This window comes from Euprymna scolopes, chromosome 11 (assembly GCF_053919585.1).
Source record: "Euprymna scolopes isolate OS-2025 chromosome 11, ASM5391958v1, whole genome shotgun sequence".
NCBI lineage: Eukaryota > Metazoa > Mollusca > Cephalopoda > Sepiida > Sepiolidae > Euprymna > Euprymna scolopes.
In genome coordinates this window covers 101,551,410-101,565,522 of record NC_136492.1, presented here as the reverse complement: position 1 = coordinate 101,565,522, position 14,113 = coordinate 101,551,410, and positions in this window count along the sequence as shown.

Below are 14,113 nucleotides of genomic sequence, written 5' to 3'. Positions count from 1 at the left end.
GTACATTTGTGTGAAAGTTATAAAAAAAAACAAAGGGAACAAACACAAAGTTCCTTTTAAATTATAGTAGTAGAGATTTGAACCCAAACTAACAATTCTTTTTTATAAGAGCATATTTTATTAAAGTATAACAAAGTTGCGACAGTTATCTTCTGTTCATACATAAATAATCATGGTATACATAATACTTTGAACGTATATACCGTTCACTGGAAAAAACAGGTAGAGCAGTAGCCCTCGATATATCTAAGGCTTTTGACAGGGTATGGCACGATGGTCTTCTAAGGAAAATTAGATCAGTGGTATCACTGGAAGAATACATAATGTAATTAAATCCTTCTTAAGTAAGAGAAAAATCCAAGATGTCTTCAACGGTCATACGTCTAAACAATATGATATAAATGCAGGAGTACCTCAGGAGTCCAACCTTGATAAAATTGTTTTGGAGATGGGTATATTTGCTGATGACACCACTCTCTATAACAGATATGAGGGGAAAACAAATGAACACATATGTAAGGAAATGGCAGAAATACTAGAGGATGACCTCCAATCTGTAGTTGAATGGGGACAAAAATGGATGGTCACATTCAATGCTGCCAAGACTAAGCTTGTTTCCTTCAATAATTACAAGAAACCTTCTCTACCACCAATAGCAATGGCCAACCAAGACCACATTACCTGAAAGTACTTCCTTTAAACTCCTCGGCCTAATATTTACGGGGAACATGAACTGGAATAGATACATTGAGAGCATTGCCAAGGCTGCTGCAAGGAAGGTGGGTTGTTTCTACCATGCTAGAAAACTACTGAAAGTATCCTGTACCTTTTTAAGGCCACCATTCGTCCATGTATGGAGTACTGTTGTCACATTTGGGCTGGTGCATCTGCTGCTTGTCTCTTACTCCTGGACAGGGTTGAAAAAAGAGTCTCCAACCTGATAGGTCCTGAACTGTCATCTAAGCTTCAGCCTCTGTCCCACCAACGAAATGTTGCATCCCTCTGCCTGTTCTACAAGTACTTTAATGGTGAATGATCTGACAAACTACAAGCACTTGTACCCAGTCGACGTGACTACACCCGACAAGCAGCTAAGTCCCACTCCTTCACAGTAGAGATCCCTAGGTGTAAGAAAGCCTTTTACTCCAGTAGTTTCTTCACCAGAACTTCTAGACTTTGGAACTCCCTTCCAGGATTCTGCTTTCCCAACTGTACTGACATGCAGAAGTTCAAGTGTAATGTGAACAAACATCTTGCTACTCATCTTCCTTCATAATGCCACTGCAACTTATGTCTCCGATAGTAGCCCCCTACGTCAAAGTGGCACTGTGCCTTGTTTGAGGTGAAAATATAGATTTTTTTTTTTTTTTTTTTTTTTTTTTTTTAAAGAAACAAATTGCAGAATGTAACGAGTCTTCTGTGTGTGGTCTTTTATTGATTCTCCAACAACTACTGGCTTGGAAAATAGTATGCTTTTATATAGAAGAAAAATTGAATTTGTAAGAAAGTTGAAAGTAACAAAGAAATGTATTTACAATATTAGCAAAAGAGGCTTATGGTTAAATTTAACTCTTTACCACCAAATTGTACTTTCAAGTCCCCTTTCAAAAAAAAAAACGCCTGTATAGGAAATATTTCTTACTCTTATGGCTGTCAGTACAGGTCTGCATGGTTCAACAAGTGAATGAGAGGTTTGTTTATTTTTGTGCTTCAGTTTCATGCTAACACTTCCATCACGTGTGGGTTTCGTGATTAAAAAAATGTATTGCATAAAACATTCTGGCAGCAAAGGGTTAAGCAGCATAGGGAGACATGTGCAGAACAGAAGACTTTGATCATATGATCACATTGAAAAAATGGATGAGAGTTTTCGAGTCAGGTCAAGTTAACAGAGGAAGGCCAAGGAAAACATAGAGGAAATGATAAAGAGAAAGCTGGGGGGGGGGTAAATAAAAACCTGGCCAAAGGATTAAACGAAATGAGTCATTTCGTACATCAATCCACAACTGAAGTCAAGTCAACTTCTAGCTGCATATTTCAACCGATTCGAGGGAGATAGACAAAACAGTAACACCAGAATAGAGAGATATCAGCAGCATAGATGTCAATTTTCTGAATAATAGTCACTGAAAGATTATCAATATAGAGAAGAAATAGCTGCTCCTAAAATGGAGCCCTGGAGAACACCGGCATTGATATGAAAAATAATGAAAAGGTATATCCAGAGTTATTTGTAAGCTTCAATCAAAATTAAAAGACCTTATAATGTCAAGAACCTTACCACCGATACCATAACCTTGAAGTTTGTGCAGAAGACCAGAATGACACACTGACAAAAGTCTTTGAAATGCCAAGTGTAATGGCCCTGCTCTCTTCCAAATTATTCATAAATCAAGAGATCCACTCCGTTACAACAATTAAAAGATCAGTAGTTGAATGAAAATCACAGAAACAATACATACTGAACATCACTTTTTAGAAAATGGATAAGCTTACTGTTAACTAACCTTTCAAAAACGTTGCTCATAACAGTAAGGAGATTAACAGAACGATACTTAGTTGGGTCAGACTGATCGCTAGCATTTTTAAAGATAGGGACTCTTTCCAACAAGAAGGACAATAGGATTGTGACAAACAAATTGAATAATTTCAAACAGAAGAAGGTTCAGGAATACGTTTGTGAACAGCAACAGGAATTGAATCAGGACCAGAAGACTTAAACTGGTCAAAATCAGAAAGAATCTCAGCAAACAGCTTCAGAATGATAATTACAGAGTGAAGAGAGACAGTTTTAAAAGGAAAAATGGCACCAGAATCAGCAAGAGAAGAATTGCCAGCAAAGGGCAAGCAAAGAGATCAGATTCATCCTTAAAAGATGTAATAATGTGAAGCCCGTTGAAAGGAGGAATAGCAGACTTACTACTAGAGTAGATTTCCTTTTCTTATATTTTATTTCAATAAATCGCTTCACAATAGAAATACTGAAGAACAATAAAAGTGAAGGAACTAATTTGCCTTGTCACCACTTCCAGTAGTAACCACGCTGGAAGTGAGGAAATACGTTTGCTAACTATAACCAACAAAATAAAATGTTGTTTGTCTTGTTTGAAGTGTAAAATGTTGTTTGTCTTGTTTGAAGTGTAAAGACAAGTGAAGTAATCTGTTAATGCTGGTTTGGGGAATGTTGGAGTTTTCTTTATTTGGGGAGACTTTCATCTCAGTCATTTACTCACTTGTCTTTTTCCTTGGTTCAGATTTCTTTGTGTTGCACTCTCTAATAAATTAGTTCGTTTATGGACAACTTTCATCTTATGCAGCTATTTTGGTTGGCTAGTCGTCCATATATTAGTTTTGTATTTTTCTATTTTACGATTGGTTGGTCAATCAATCAAACCGTTCTATGCTAGTAAAAGGGCTAGACCACAATAACATGCCTTTTAATTTTTCACAGGTAAGCTTGATTATCTGATATGAGCTGGTGTCACCAGTGATCATATCAATTATAAACACACATTAAAAAACAATTATTTTGAAGAATTCCACACGATTTTCAATATTATTTTGATAATTCGACTTAGTATTTCATGGATGCAAACTTTATTGCAATTGTGCTGTGATACTATGACAATAATCTTGGTAATAATCGTCGATCCCAACACTATTCCTGTGATCTTCTTCTCCTTCATGTTCTTTTCAGGCCACATAATTGTTCATAGGTATAAAAAATAATACAAGAGAAAATAGAGACAACATAAATGCTGTAGATATCAGTTGGCCTCTGGATGCATGTGAGACACGATTGTGGGAAACGACCCTCTAAATACTAACGTCCAAAATTTAATCATTTATCGAGGCATCTTTGTCGTCAGTTGATGTTAGCTCATCTTGGTCTCCTAAGGTTCTCTCGATCTGGTCCAAGCCACAACTTGCCTTCAGTTGTCTCCAACTAGAAACTGTCCTCAATTGTCACAAACTCAAAACTCTCCATTAACTGTTCCTAACTGCTGTAAACTGACGCAAAACTAACTTTATATATATCAGCCTCTACACCTGGTCTTTTGTCCTAGTCACTGCCATACCTTGATTAACAATTCTATTTGAACTACCTTTGTGTTCCTTGGTGAACAACCTCCTCTCCATTGAATTTCTACTAACCTCACTCTCTGTAACCTTTTGTTCTGCTGATCAACTTATTTCCGCTTTTTGTTATAGTTTTTCCTCTTTTGTTTTCACTTCCTAACACTTTGGGGGGAGGGGGTGTTCATGGTATCACAGTGCAATCGATATGAACTCTCCCAGTTTTATAAACAAAGTTGAAACTTGAATAATTCGTTTCAAATGATAAAACTGAAAATAATGTTTCGTCTACGCTACTCTGTCAAAGGAGTGTTGATCCATTTTCTTTTAATACATTAATTCCGTAATTTAAACTAATTTTAATTAACAAAACTAATATTGCTAGTCAACCTTTGTTACTAGTAATCAAGTTTGTTAAGAAGTTTGCAGCACCATCTAAAACACACTTAGACAACTTGCTGTATCAATTTATGAGTTAATAGAATCAATCGCCTGTTTGTACATAATCAAATATGCATACAATATAGTGGCTTGTCTATTTTGATGAATGGCTTCATTATCCATCATTGGACAATAAACTCAGTGACCCGGTTAAAGCATCGTTTTTGTTCAGAAGTAAAGTTAATTTTGTTTTTTATTTCTGTTTTGTAATTTCAATATTATTTGGTATTGTAAACCTGCTTGTGACCACTAATAGTCTTTATATTTTTCATGAACACATTTTGAATTCTAATGCCTATGATTCATTAGAAAAAGAACAAAAATATTCTTTCACCATTCATTAATGAGAGCCATTGTCATGATAAACCTGAAGAAAGTAGGCAGTTACATCGGCAAAAATGCTGTGATGTAACAAAGCCGTAAACACATATGTAGCAGCAGTAATATCTCAACGTATACAAATGACCAAGCCATGGTGCGAGTTGACGTCACAACAGAGGAAAAGAAAAGTGGGCAGAGAGTTTTTTGGAACCATGTGGCAGTGACAGCATGAGAAGATGTGTAACTCCGTGACAGCATGAGAGACGGGAAAAGACATGCCGAGATGGCAGAATTTTGTTAACCATATGGCAGACGAGAGGAACTGTAAAAATACAAGATGAAGGTGTGGTTAATAAATGCCTTTTGTTTCCTTTGTTCCTTTGCGACTGTCACAGTGTGAATAACAACCAAGATGAGAACAGTAGTCAAAAGAAGCCAAAATAATGCATATTATAAATCCTCATCTCAAAAATTCAGAAACAAGATTTGATATGTCTTGGAGAATCAATTGTTTTCCAAGTTGTCATTTCTAGTGCGATATTATTTCATATTGCTTCTTATGCTGTTCTTTATTTTGTTTGTTTGTTGTTGTTTTTATATAATATAAGAATCTGCTGATGGTAGGGGCTTCTCTTTCACCTGATTGTATTTAGTTGACGTTTTTCATGTTGATATCAACTGGATCGTTGTTGTTTGGTTAGAATTTTTTGTTTTTTTAATTTATCATGTTTCCTACTAAACAAATGGGGTTAGTATTTAGTTCTCTTCCACCTTGGAAAGATGAGGTACAAAGTTTGAAAGGATAGAAAGGCTAACACTCAAGAGGTAGAAGTTTTTATTTAACGCTTGTATACACTGGCCAATTAGAACACTTTATGCATGCACCCCTTTTCTCATTCCTACCCAAACCGTTTGGCACCCAAATATAAACACTTCCAGCCGAAATGGCAACATGAATAGACATATATTTCCTTTCCTGGCTCACATCTTGTCAAAGTCATATGACTAAAGACCTAAATTCAGTTTTATTTTTCTAAAATACATGTTTATCATTTGAACCGACCGGTCTTATATCCTTGTGTTTCTGTGCAGAGTAAACTTGAATAAAGTTATTATAAATCATAGAGAAATTGTTAGTTTTTTTTAACTGAAACTCCTTTTTATTTCTTCTTCATCTACAGCATGACCAATCAGATGATTATAGCCTTTATGTCCAATTCCTTTTCTCTAATAGATACCGTCCTAACCAATGTGTCTTATATTCTTGCGTCCCTGAGTTAATAAAACTGTTAAAGTTAATATAATAGAAAGTGCATGCAAAAAATACCTGGGCAGCTCTGCTGGCATTCACTATTAGAGATACAACAATAAATCAATAAACAGCCTGAAAGGGTAGCCTTCCTAGAGCTTTACCTCAGCCAGACAAAAAAAGAAAAAGACCACCTGATTGAATGTGTGGTGATTGAATTGCAAAGTGATTCTTATGGGAATTGTCTACGCTCTTTCGTTCTTTGTTTCATTGGAATTCACTTTCTTCGTCACTCTCCAAAGCTAGTAATTTTGACATAGATATGTGAACTCAAAAATATTTTCAGCAAATGGAAATCTTTCCAAATCTCAAAAGTAACACCTATACATGAATGTAGTAAGCCAATGTAAACTTAGAAATTCCTTTATGACCTGGTCAAAATCAGTTAAAAGAGAATCCACCACCTGATCAAACAAAGGGAACCCAACTCAACACCCAACGCGGCCTTTGGCCAGGATGGAAAGGCAAAAGAATTCAATGATTCAGTGGATTCACGTATGAAGCCTTTCATCACTCATGTACATCTACACACGCACAACAAGAACAACGAGCATATATGTGATGATCGGTGTAGTAATTAATCAATTCTTGCTAAATATCGATTATTACTGTCAAGAGGTTGAGGGATGGATAACAATTAAGGAGAGAGAGAGAAAAACGAACACCCGAAATCGTGTTTGGTAAATATACAGACTGACGATCCTCAGATGTTACTAAGGGCCGTAACTCCCGTGACAGCAGAGGTTGGTTATCTCCCTTTATTGTTTAAGGCATTACAATGCTTTTTTGTTTTTTTGCTTTTTATATATATATATATATATATATATATATATATATATATATATATATATATATATATATATATATATATATATATATATATCAAAGAGCTTATTCAAGCATGATGTGTCTGGAGTACTTGCGCCGATGGGTCCGACTTCTGTGGAAGGGGAGATCTGTCAACCTAAGTGAAGAAAATGATAATTATGAATTATTATGTACAGAAGTGTTTGGGCATTTAGTAATCAATTTTTTGGGGTGGCCGTTTTATCCGGACTGAACGCCTGAGGTTTGAAGTGTGTTGTCCTTGGTTGTCTTTAGGTTTTGGTGGTATTGTCGCTTGTGTGGGTCCCTCATCCTCAGATGAGGAGTATTCGGGTTGGTTATGTGTAGGGTTTGTTAGTGGCTTGGGGATTTTTTTGAAGAAGCTGGCATTTCTTGTAATTTGGTTACCCTTGTGTGTAGTAGTGATCATAGATCCCTTTTTCTTTGTTATAGTCAGTGGGTGAGGTTGGTAGGGTGTGAGTGCCTTTGAGATGAGGTCGCTTTTTATGATGACTGTGTCACCCACACTCCGGTTATTAGGCTTTACATATATTTTTCTGTCAGCGTATTTCTTTATTGTTTCCTTGGCGTGGGTGTCACGTTCCCTAATGCTACGGTCTCCAGCTATAGGTGTAACTAAGTGTGTCCAGCTAAATAGGATTGAGGCTGGGGAAACGCCTGTGGTAAAGTGTGGTGTTGTCCAGTAGTCTAATAGGAATTTGAATAACTCTTGCCTCCAGTTTTGACCTTTGATTAGGGCAGCTTTGATGGATTTTTTACAGTGTGCATAAAGCGTTCTGTTTCAGTATTAACCTGGGGTCTTAGAGGTGTTATCTCCCTGTTTCTGAATCCGGTGATGGAGGCGTATGCTTTGAAATCATAGCTGTTGAAGGGTAGGCCATTGTCTGTTTTGAGAAATACTGGTACCTCAAATTCAGCAAATGTCTTATCCAAACGGGGTATGACTGAGTTTGTTGAGATGGAGTCCAGGATGTCGACAACAACGTAGCATGAGTACTCATCTGTGAGAACAAGAAGATACTTTCCATTCTGGAGGTGTACAAAGTCAGCACTGACTTTTGTCCATGGGGCTGCTGGCAGCGGAGACATTTTCTGTGGCTCCCTTGACGTTTTGTGGGTGCTGATCTGGCAGGTGTGGCAGTTCCTGATATTTTCTTCTACCAAAGGCTGCATGTTTTTGAACCAGACCTTTTCCCAGAGGAGGGCCATGGATTTCACGATGCCCTGATGACCGGTATGTGCGATTTTGGCACCTCTGTCTTGTAGAGCCTCAGGTAGTACTATCTGGCGCCCCTTCAGAATGATGCTGTCCTTGTATGCTAGTGATAGTTCATCATGGTTGGCGTGTAAGGTGTGAAATGTGACTTTGTTTATGCCATCAATGTCACCATGCCATTTGTTGGTGAGAATAGCTTCAATGACGGTGTTGAGTGTCTTATCTTTTGCAGTTTCCACTGCAACTTCATCGATTGTTATTGCTTTGGGAGTTGAAGTTGAGAGAATGTAGTTTATATATTCCTCCGCGATTTTCTGTTCCCTGTTGCTTGGTGGCAGATGCATTGGATGGAGGTTGAGATAGTCAGCTGGGTTGTCATGTCCTGGTCGGTATATGACAGTCATATTGTATGGTTGTGTTCTCAAAACCCAATGTTCAATGCGTGCTGATAGTTGGGAGCATGTGTTGTTGAAGATTGATGTTAATGGCTTATGATCCGTATGGACCGTAAATGGGGCTCCAAAAATATATATGTGAAAGTGTTCACATGCCCATGTGATGGCAAGTGCCTCACATTCTGTTTAGGAGTACCTTTGTTCGACTGTGGATAGTGCCCGGCTTGCGAATTGTACCACCCGTCCATCTTGTGATAATACATCAGATATACCTACGGGACTGACATCAGTATGAATTTTGGTGTGTTTATTGGGATCGAAGTAGGCAAGTAAGCATGTTTTACTCAAGGCCTCCTTGAGGTTTTGTAAACATTCAGCATGGCGTTCAGTCCAGGACCACTGGGTGTTCTTTTTTGTTAATTGACGTAGTTCATGGGTCAGGTTTGCGTAGTTTGGAATGAACGGTGCACCACAAAAGTTATTCATCCCCAACAAACTTCTGACTTCTGATGCGTTTTTGGGGTCTGGTATTCCAAGGATTGTTTTTATATTAAAGTTGCTTGGGCTGATACCTTCATTACCGAAGGTGTGCCCGAAGAATTCCAGTGACCTTTTGTTGTACTCACATTTACTGCCATTCAGGGTGAGGCCTTTTTCGCATAATCATTGGAATATTTTGTGGAGATTCTGGTCGTGATCTTGCTGGTCTAATTCAAAGCAAAGGATGTCATCACTGATGTTGATGGCTCCCTCAATCCCTGCAAGTGCTTGGCTAATTTCTTCCTGAAATATCTCACTGGCAGAGTTGGCACCAAAAAATAGCCTCTTGTACCTATATAGCCCTAGGTGTGTTGCAAATGTGGTTATGTATCAGGACTCCTCAGCTAGTTCCAACTGGTTGCAGTCCTGCTTGAGGTCTAACTTGCTGAATACGTTGGCTTCTGATAGAATGGCTTTCAGCTCATCAAGTGTGGGGGTTGGGTGGCGTTCCCTTTTGATGGCTTTGTTTGCTGCTCTCATATCGATTTTTTAGATACCACCACAATAAGAAATATCCACGGTCCTTCTACTTTTTCAATCACTCCCAGTTCCTCATCTTTGCGTAGTACTTCTCCTATGTCCTTCCTTATGTGAAAGGGGACTCTGTGGTATCTCTGAGAGACGGGTGGTATATTCCCATCTATGTGTCGATGAACTTTTTTTTCTGTAAGTCTGCTTAAGCCATTGAACAGGTCTGCGTAGTCCTCCAGAAGCTTATGGGTTGACTGTGGGGTTTGTGTCTCTGAGTTGCTGATGTAGTTGGCTGGGAGTTTATTTGCTGATAATAATTTGAGCCTTTTACATGTTTCCCAGCCGATTGTGAGTTTTTCTGGGCTCTTGAATACGTGTATATCAGCTTGGCAGGAGATGCCCCCAAACTCTAAGAGAGTACTGAATTGACCTAGAACTGAAGTAGTTTGTTTAACACCAAATCCAGATATCTCAGTTTTTGTGGGTTGGAGATAGGGTGTGGGTCTTATACGCTTGAAGTCTGCCTCAGACAAAATGTTGATAGTGGCTCCTGAGTCAGTTAACACATTGAACATTTGGTGGCCATTGCCAAAAGACACATCAAAGCAGGGAATGTTTTTCACCTTACCTGTATGGAATACATATTCCGTGTCACTACCACTGGTTGAGTTCTGTTGGTCATCTTCAATGCGGTTCATCGGCCGGCGACTGGTTTGGGCTTGTGGACGTGAAGGACGATTTGTTCTCTGTTGTCTATTCTCGTCGTTTAGTTTCCTGAAACAGACACAGGTGAAATGTCCCCATCTCTGGCAGTAAGCACATTGGTTCTGGAATGTAGGGCAAGACATCGGTCTTTGTTCGTGTGAGTATTTCCCGTTGCAATTCCTGCATCGAATCTGCCGGGGATAGTCATGTTGCTGCCGCTGCTTGTATGCGACTTTGTTTACTACTGCGGCAGTAGTTTGTTTTGTAACGTCCTCTACGTGCATTTGTTGGAGGTGCGCTGTTATTGTTTCTGTAGTCCTGGCATAGTTCATCAGATCGTGTAGTGACATGTCTGAGTTTATTAAACCCTTTTGGCGAACCTTTTCTGATAAACAACCTGTTATCAGTTGTGATTTTATCTCAGTGTTCGTGTCTGCCAAGTGGCACGTAGCTGCTGCTTCTTTTAATTTTCGGTAAAAATCCTCTACATTAGGTGTAGTTTGTTTGATGTTACAAAATACGAACCGGTTATATTCTGTGGGTTAAAATGATCCTGCACAGCTGAGATGAATTTGTCAAAGTGAGTTTCGCTTTCGCCCGGTGTGGTCTTTTAGGGAAATTTCCCTAATAAAATAAAATAACACAATTCTATGAACAAATGACAAACAACTTCTTCAACTTAACAAGGGAAAGGCTTATTCGCAAAGCGTACTTTAGAAAGAAAGGAAGGAAGAAAGTAGAGTCGGGTCTCCACTGCCTTACGAGATATTTATAGCCCGTGGCTGTCGTCGATACCTTTAGTAGGGGCAGCGAAGCGAACAGACGTCTAGCACCGTCGAAGGCTGGTAGCGTAAGAGCGAGAGTTTTCTTCTGGGACCGAAAGCTGTCTGGTCCCTAGGGGTTAATTCGTATTCATGTGCAAGTCCTCAGATTGGACAGTTTAAGGCCACATCACTCACTCAGAGGAAGCGAATGCACGAGAAGAAAAGGGGTCTATTTGTGTCTGCTAAAGTCTGTTCGGCTGGCAATTCATCAATGAGGTTTTTCACCCACAAACGTTAGCAGAATTGCTTTTTGTCTTTTATCACTTTCTATGTCATGGGCGATGAAATAGTTCCTTAATCTGCTGATGTATTTTGTCCATCTTGCTGATTTGGCTTCTGACTTGCAGTCGAATTCCAGATAGTGTGGTAAAGTAGCCATATTTGTTTTGTAACATGTGGGACTGGGACACTGTTTTTTTTTTTATGTTTTCTTGTCTTTTTTTTTTTTCTGAGTAGGTAACTCTGTCCTCGTCGCCAATGTGATGATCAGTGTAGTAAGCGATACTTGCTAAATATCGATTATTACTGTCGTGAGGGATGGATAGCAATTAAGGAGAGAGAGAAAAACGAACACCCGAAATCGTGCTTGGTAAATATACAGACTGACTATCCCCAGATGTTACACTAGGGCCTGTAATTCCTGTGATACCAGAGGTTATCTCCCTTTATTGTTTAAGACATTACAATATGTAATGCCACCAAATATTCAAATACGCACATATTCATACAGTGAACATTTTGATTTGTAACTACTCACTCAACTGTTTTACACAAACATGTGTTAAACTATGAACATTTATTAGCAGTAAAGTAACTTTTATATTCTTATTTCTTATATCAAAATGTTTTCTTATAAACTTATATTTCTCACTTTTCATTCATAAAACTCTGTTTATGTTTTAGCTAGCGTTTGTTATTTGGTGACTCTTCTATTATTTCAATGTTTCATTTTATTCCATTTTTATTATGCATGCTTGTATATATATATATATATATATATATATATATATATATATATATATATATATATATATATATATATATTCATCCACATACAGTACTGTTTCGCTGTTTCACAGCTCATATATATACACACACAGAGTGGAATGATAAAATTGTCCCCCCCACCCAAAAAAAAAACAACACTACAGCTTTATTTTTTAAACTTTTATTGAAAAATTAAATTTAAGTAACTTGATTATGGAGTAGAGCTGACATGTATTCAATGTAGCCGCCTTCAGCCTCAATCACCGCCTCAATATGGGCCCGGAACTGAGAGCATGCCTTTTTCACAAGCACTGGCGGGAGCTTGGTGAATACTCGGCGGATGGCGACAATCAGGCTGGCTTTGGTGTTGTGGGAGGTCATGTTGGTGATGTTCTCGACATATGATTAAACAAAGTAGTCCAGCAGGTTCAGGTTGAAGGACGGTTAGAGGCAGTGAGAGGAGGGTACAAAGTTGTAGCACTCCTTCTGAAGCCAACTCTGGGTCTCTTTGGACTTGTGGGCCAGCGCTGAGTCTTGTTGCCACACCTAGGGTCTACCAGCGGCCACCTGTGCTGACTTTCAAGCTGACTTCAAAGATATGAGGTGGCATGATGTGGCCTACTTGAACCCACACTATCCTGGCCGAAAACTTTGTTTTCGTCATCCTGGGCATGTGCCTGTTATTGAGATTTGCATTTTGAGGGTGGTCGCAATGATCCTGTTGTCATAGCTTGGATTTGTAGAGAGCATATCTCCAATCTCGCTCATTGAACATTGTGTCACTTTCAGACATGATAGAAGGCTCCTATCACACTTGAGATCTGTACACAACTGCCCAACTGATACATCCTAAGGTGGCCTATTAATTCGGACAATCAAAGATAAAGGATTCCATGAAAGGAATAAATAAATATACACTGTGGTTTGAATACTGAAAGAGAAGTTTATTTATGTATTTACATAGAGACAAATAAAGCATGTTAATCTTTGTCTCTTTTCAGTGAAACCGGTGACTCAGTTCCTTATGTAGAATGTTCCGGGTTGATTACCTATCTCCACATAACACCTACCCCCAAACCAATTTCTCCTTGGAGAATTTTGCTTAATACCGTTTGTTTTTAAGTCTGGAGCTCAGTCGGTTAACTTTTCTTTTCACCCTTGTACTTTTTCTCCTCAATACCGTTTCAGGGGGTGGAGCTGGTGGTGAAACTGGTACTCTTTGACCTGGAGTAGAAGATACTACTCTCGGAGTAGGTTGTGCTATAGGTAGAGGAATATTAAAAGAGTCATACAATACCTCTAAGGACAGTTCATTATCTTCTGCCTGTTTGTAGTCATCAGTGTGTCAAGGTCTTATCTGATTCATATGCCTGCAACAGTCAAATTTACTACTTCTTACCGAATATAGCATGTGCCCAATTCTTTTCATAATCATCCTCTCTTCCCAAAAGCTTTTCCCAGTCCTATAGTTCAAAAAGAACATTTTGTCACCAGGTTTGTAGAACCTTGTCAAATGATTTTCTTTCATTGCTGTTGTCTTGGTTGCATTTGGTAAAATTCTGTCAAACGCGGATCTGATTTTCCGTGTGAACATTAGTTCAGCTGGTGACAAACCGGCATTCGTGTTTGAGTTAGGAGTGATCCTGTATACAGGCCAAAAATTCTCAAGACTCTTCTTATCAGTGTCCATGCCTTGGTATTTCATTAAAGTGTGTTGAAATTGAATAAATCGTTATATGGACTAAAACAAAGTGCACACAATTGGAATTTAACACTCCATAATTATTTAATAGAACAGGAATTTGAGCAATGTCCCATAGACGCGTGCATGTAAACCAAAAACGTAGGTAATAAATTGTTGATTTTGTTTTTTTGGGTTGATGATATATTACTCGCCTCAAACTGTGATAACACTTTAAAAGATGTTAAAAATGAATTAAATAAAAAATTTAAAATGGCCGATCTTGGACGATTCTCATGG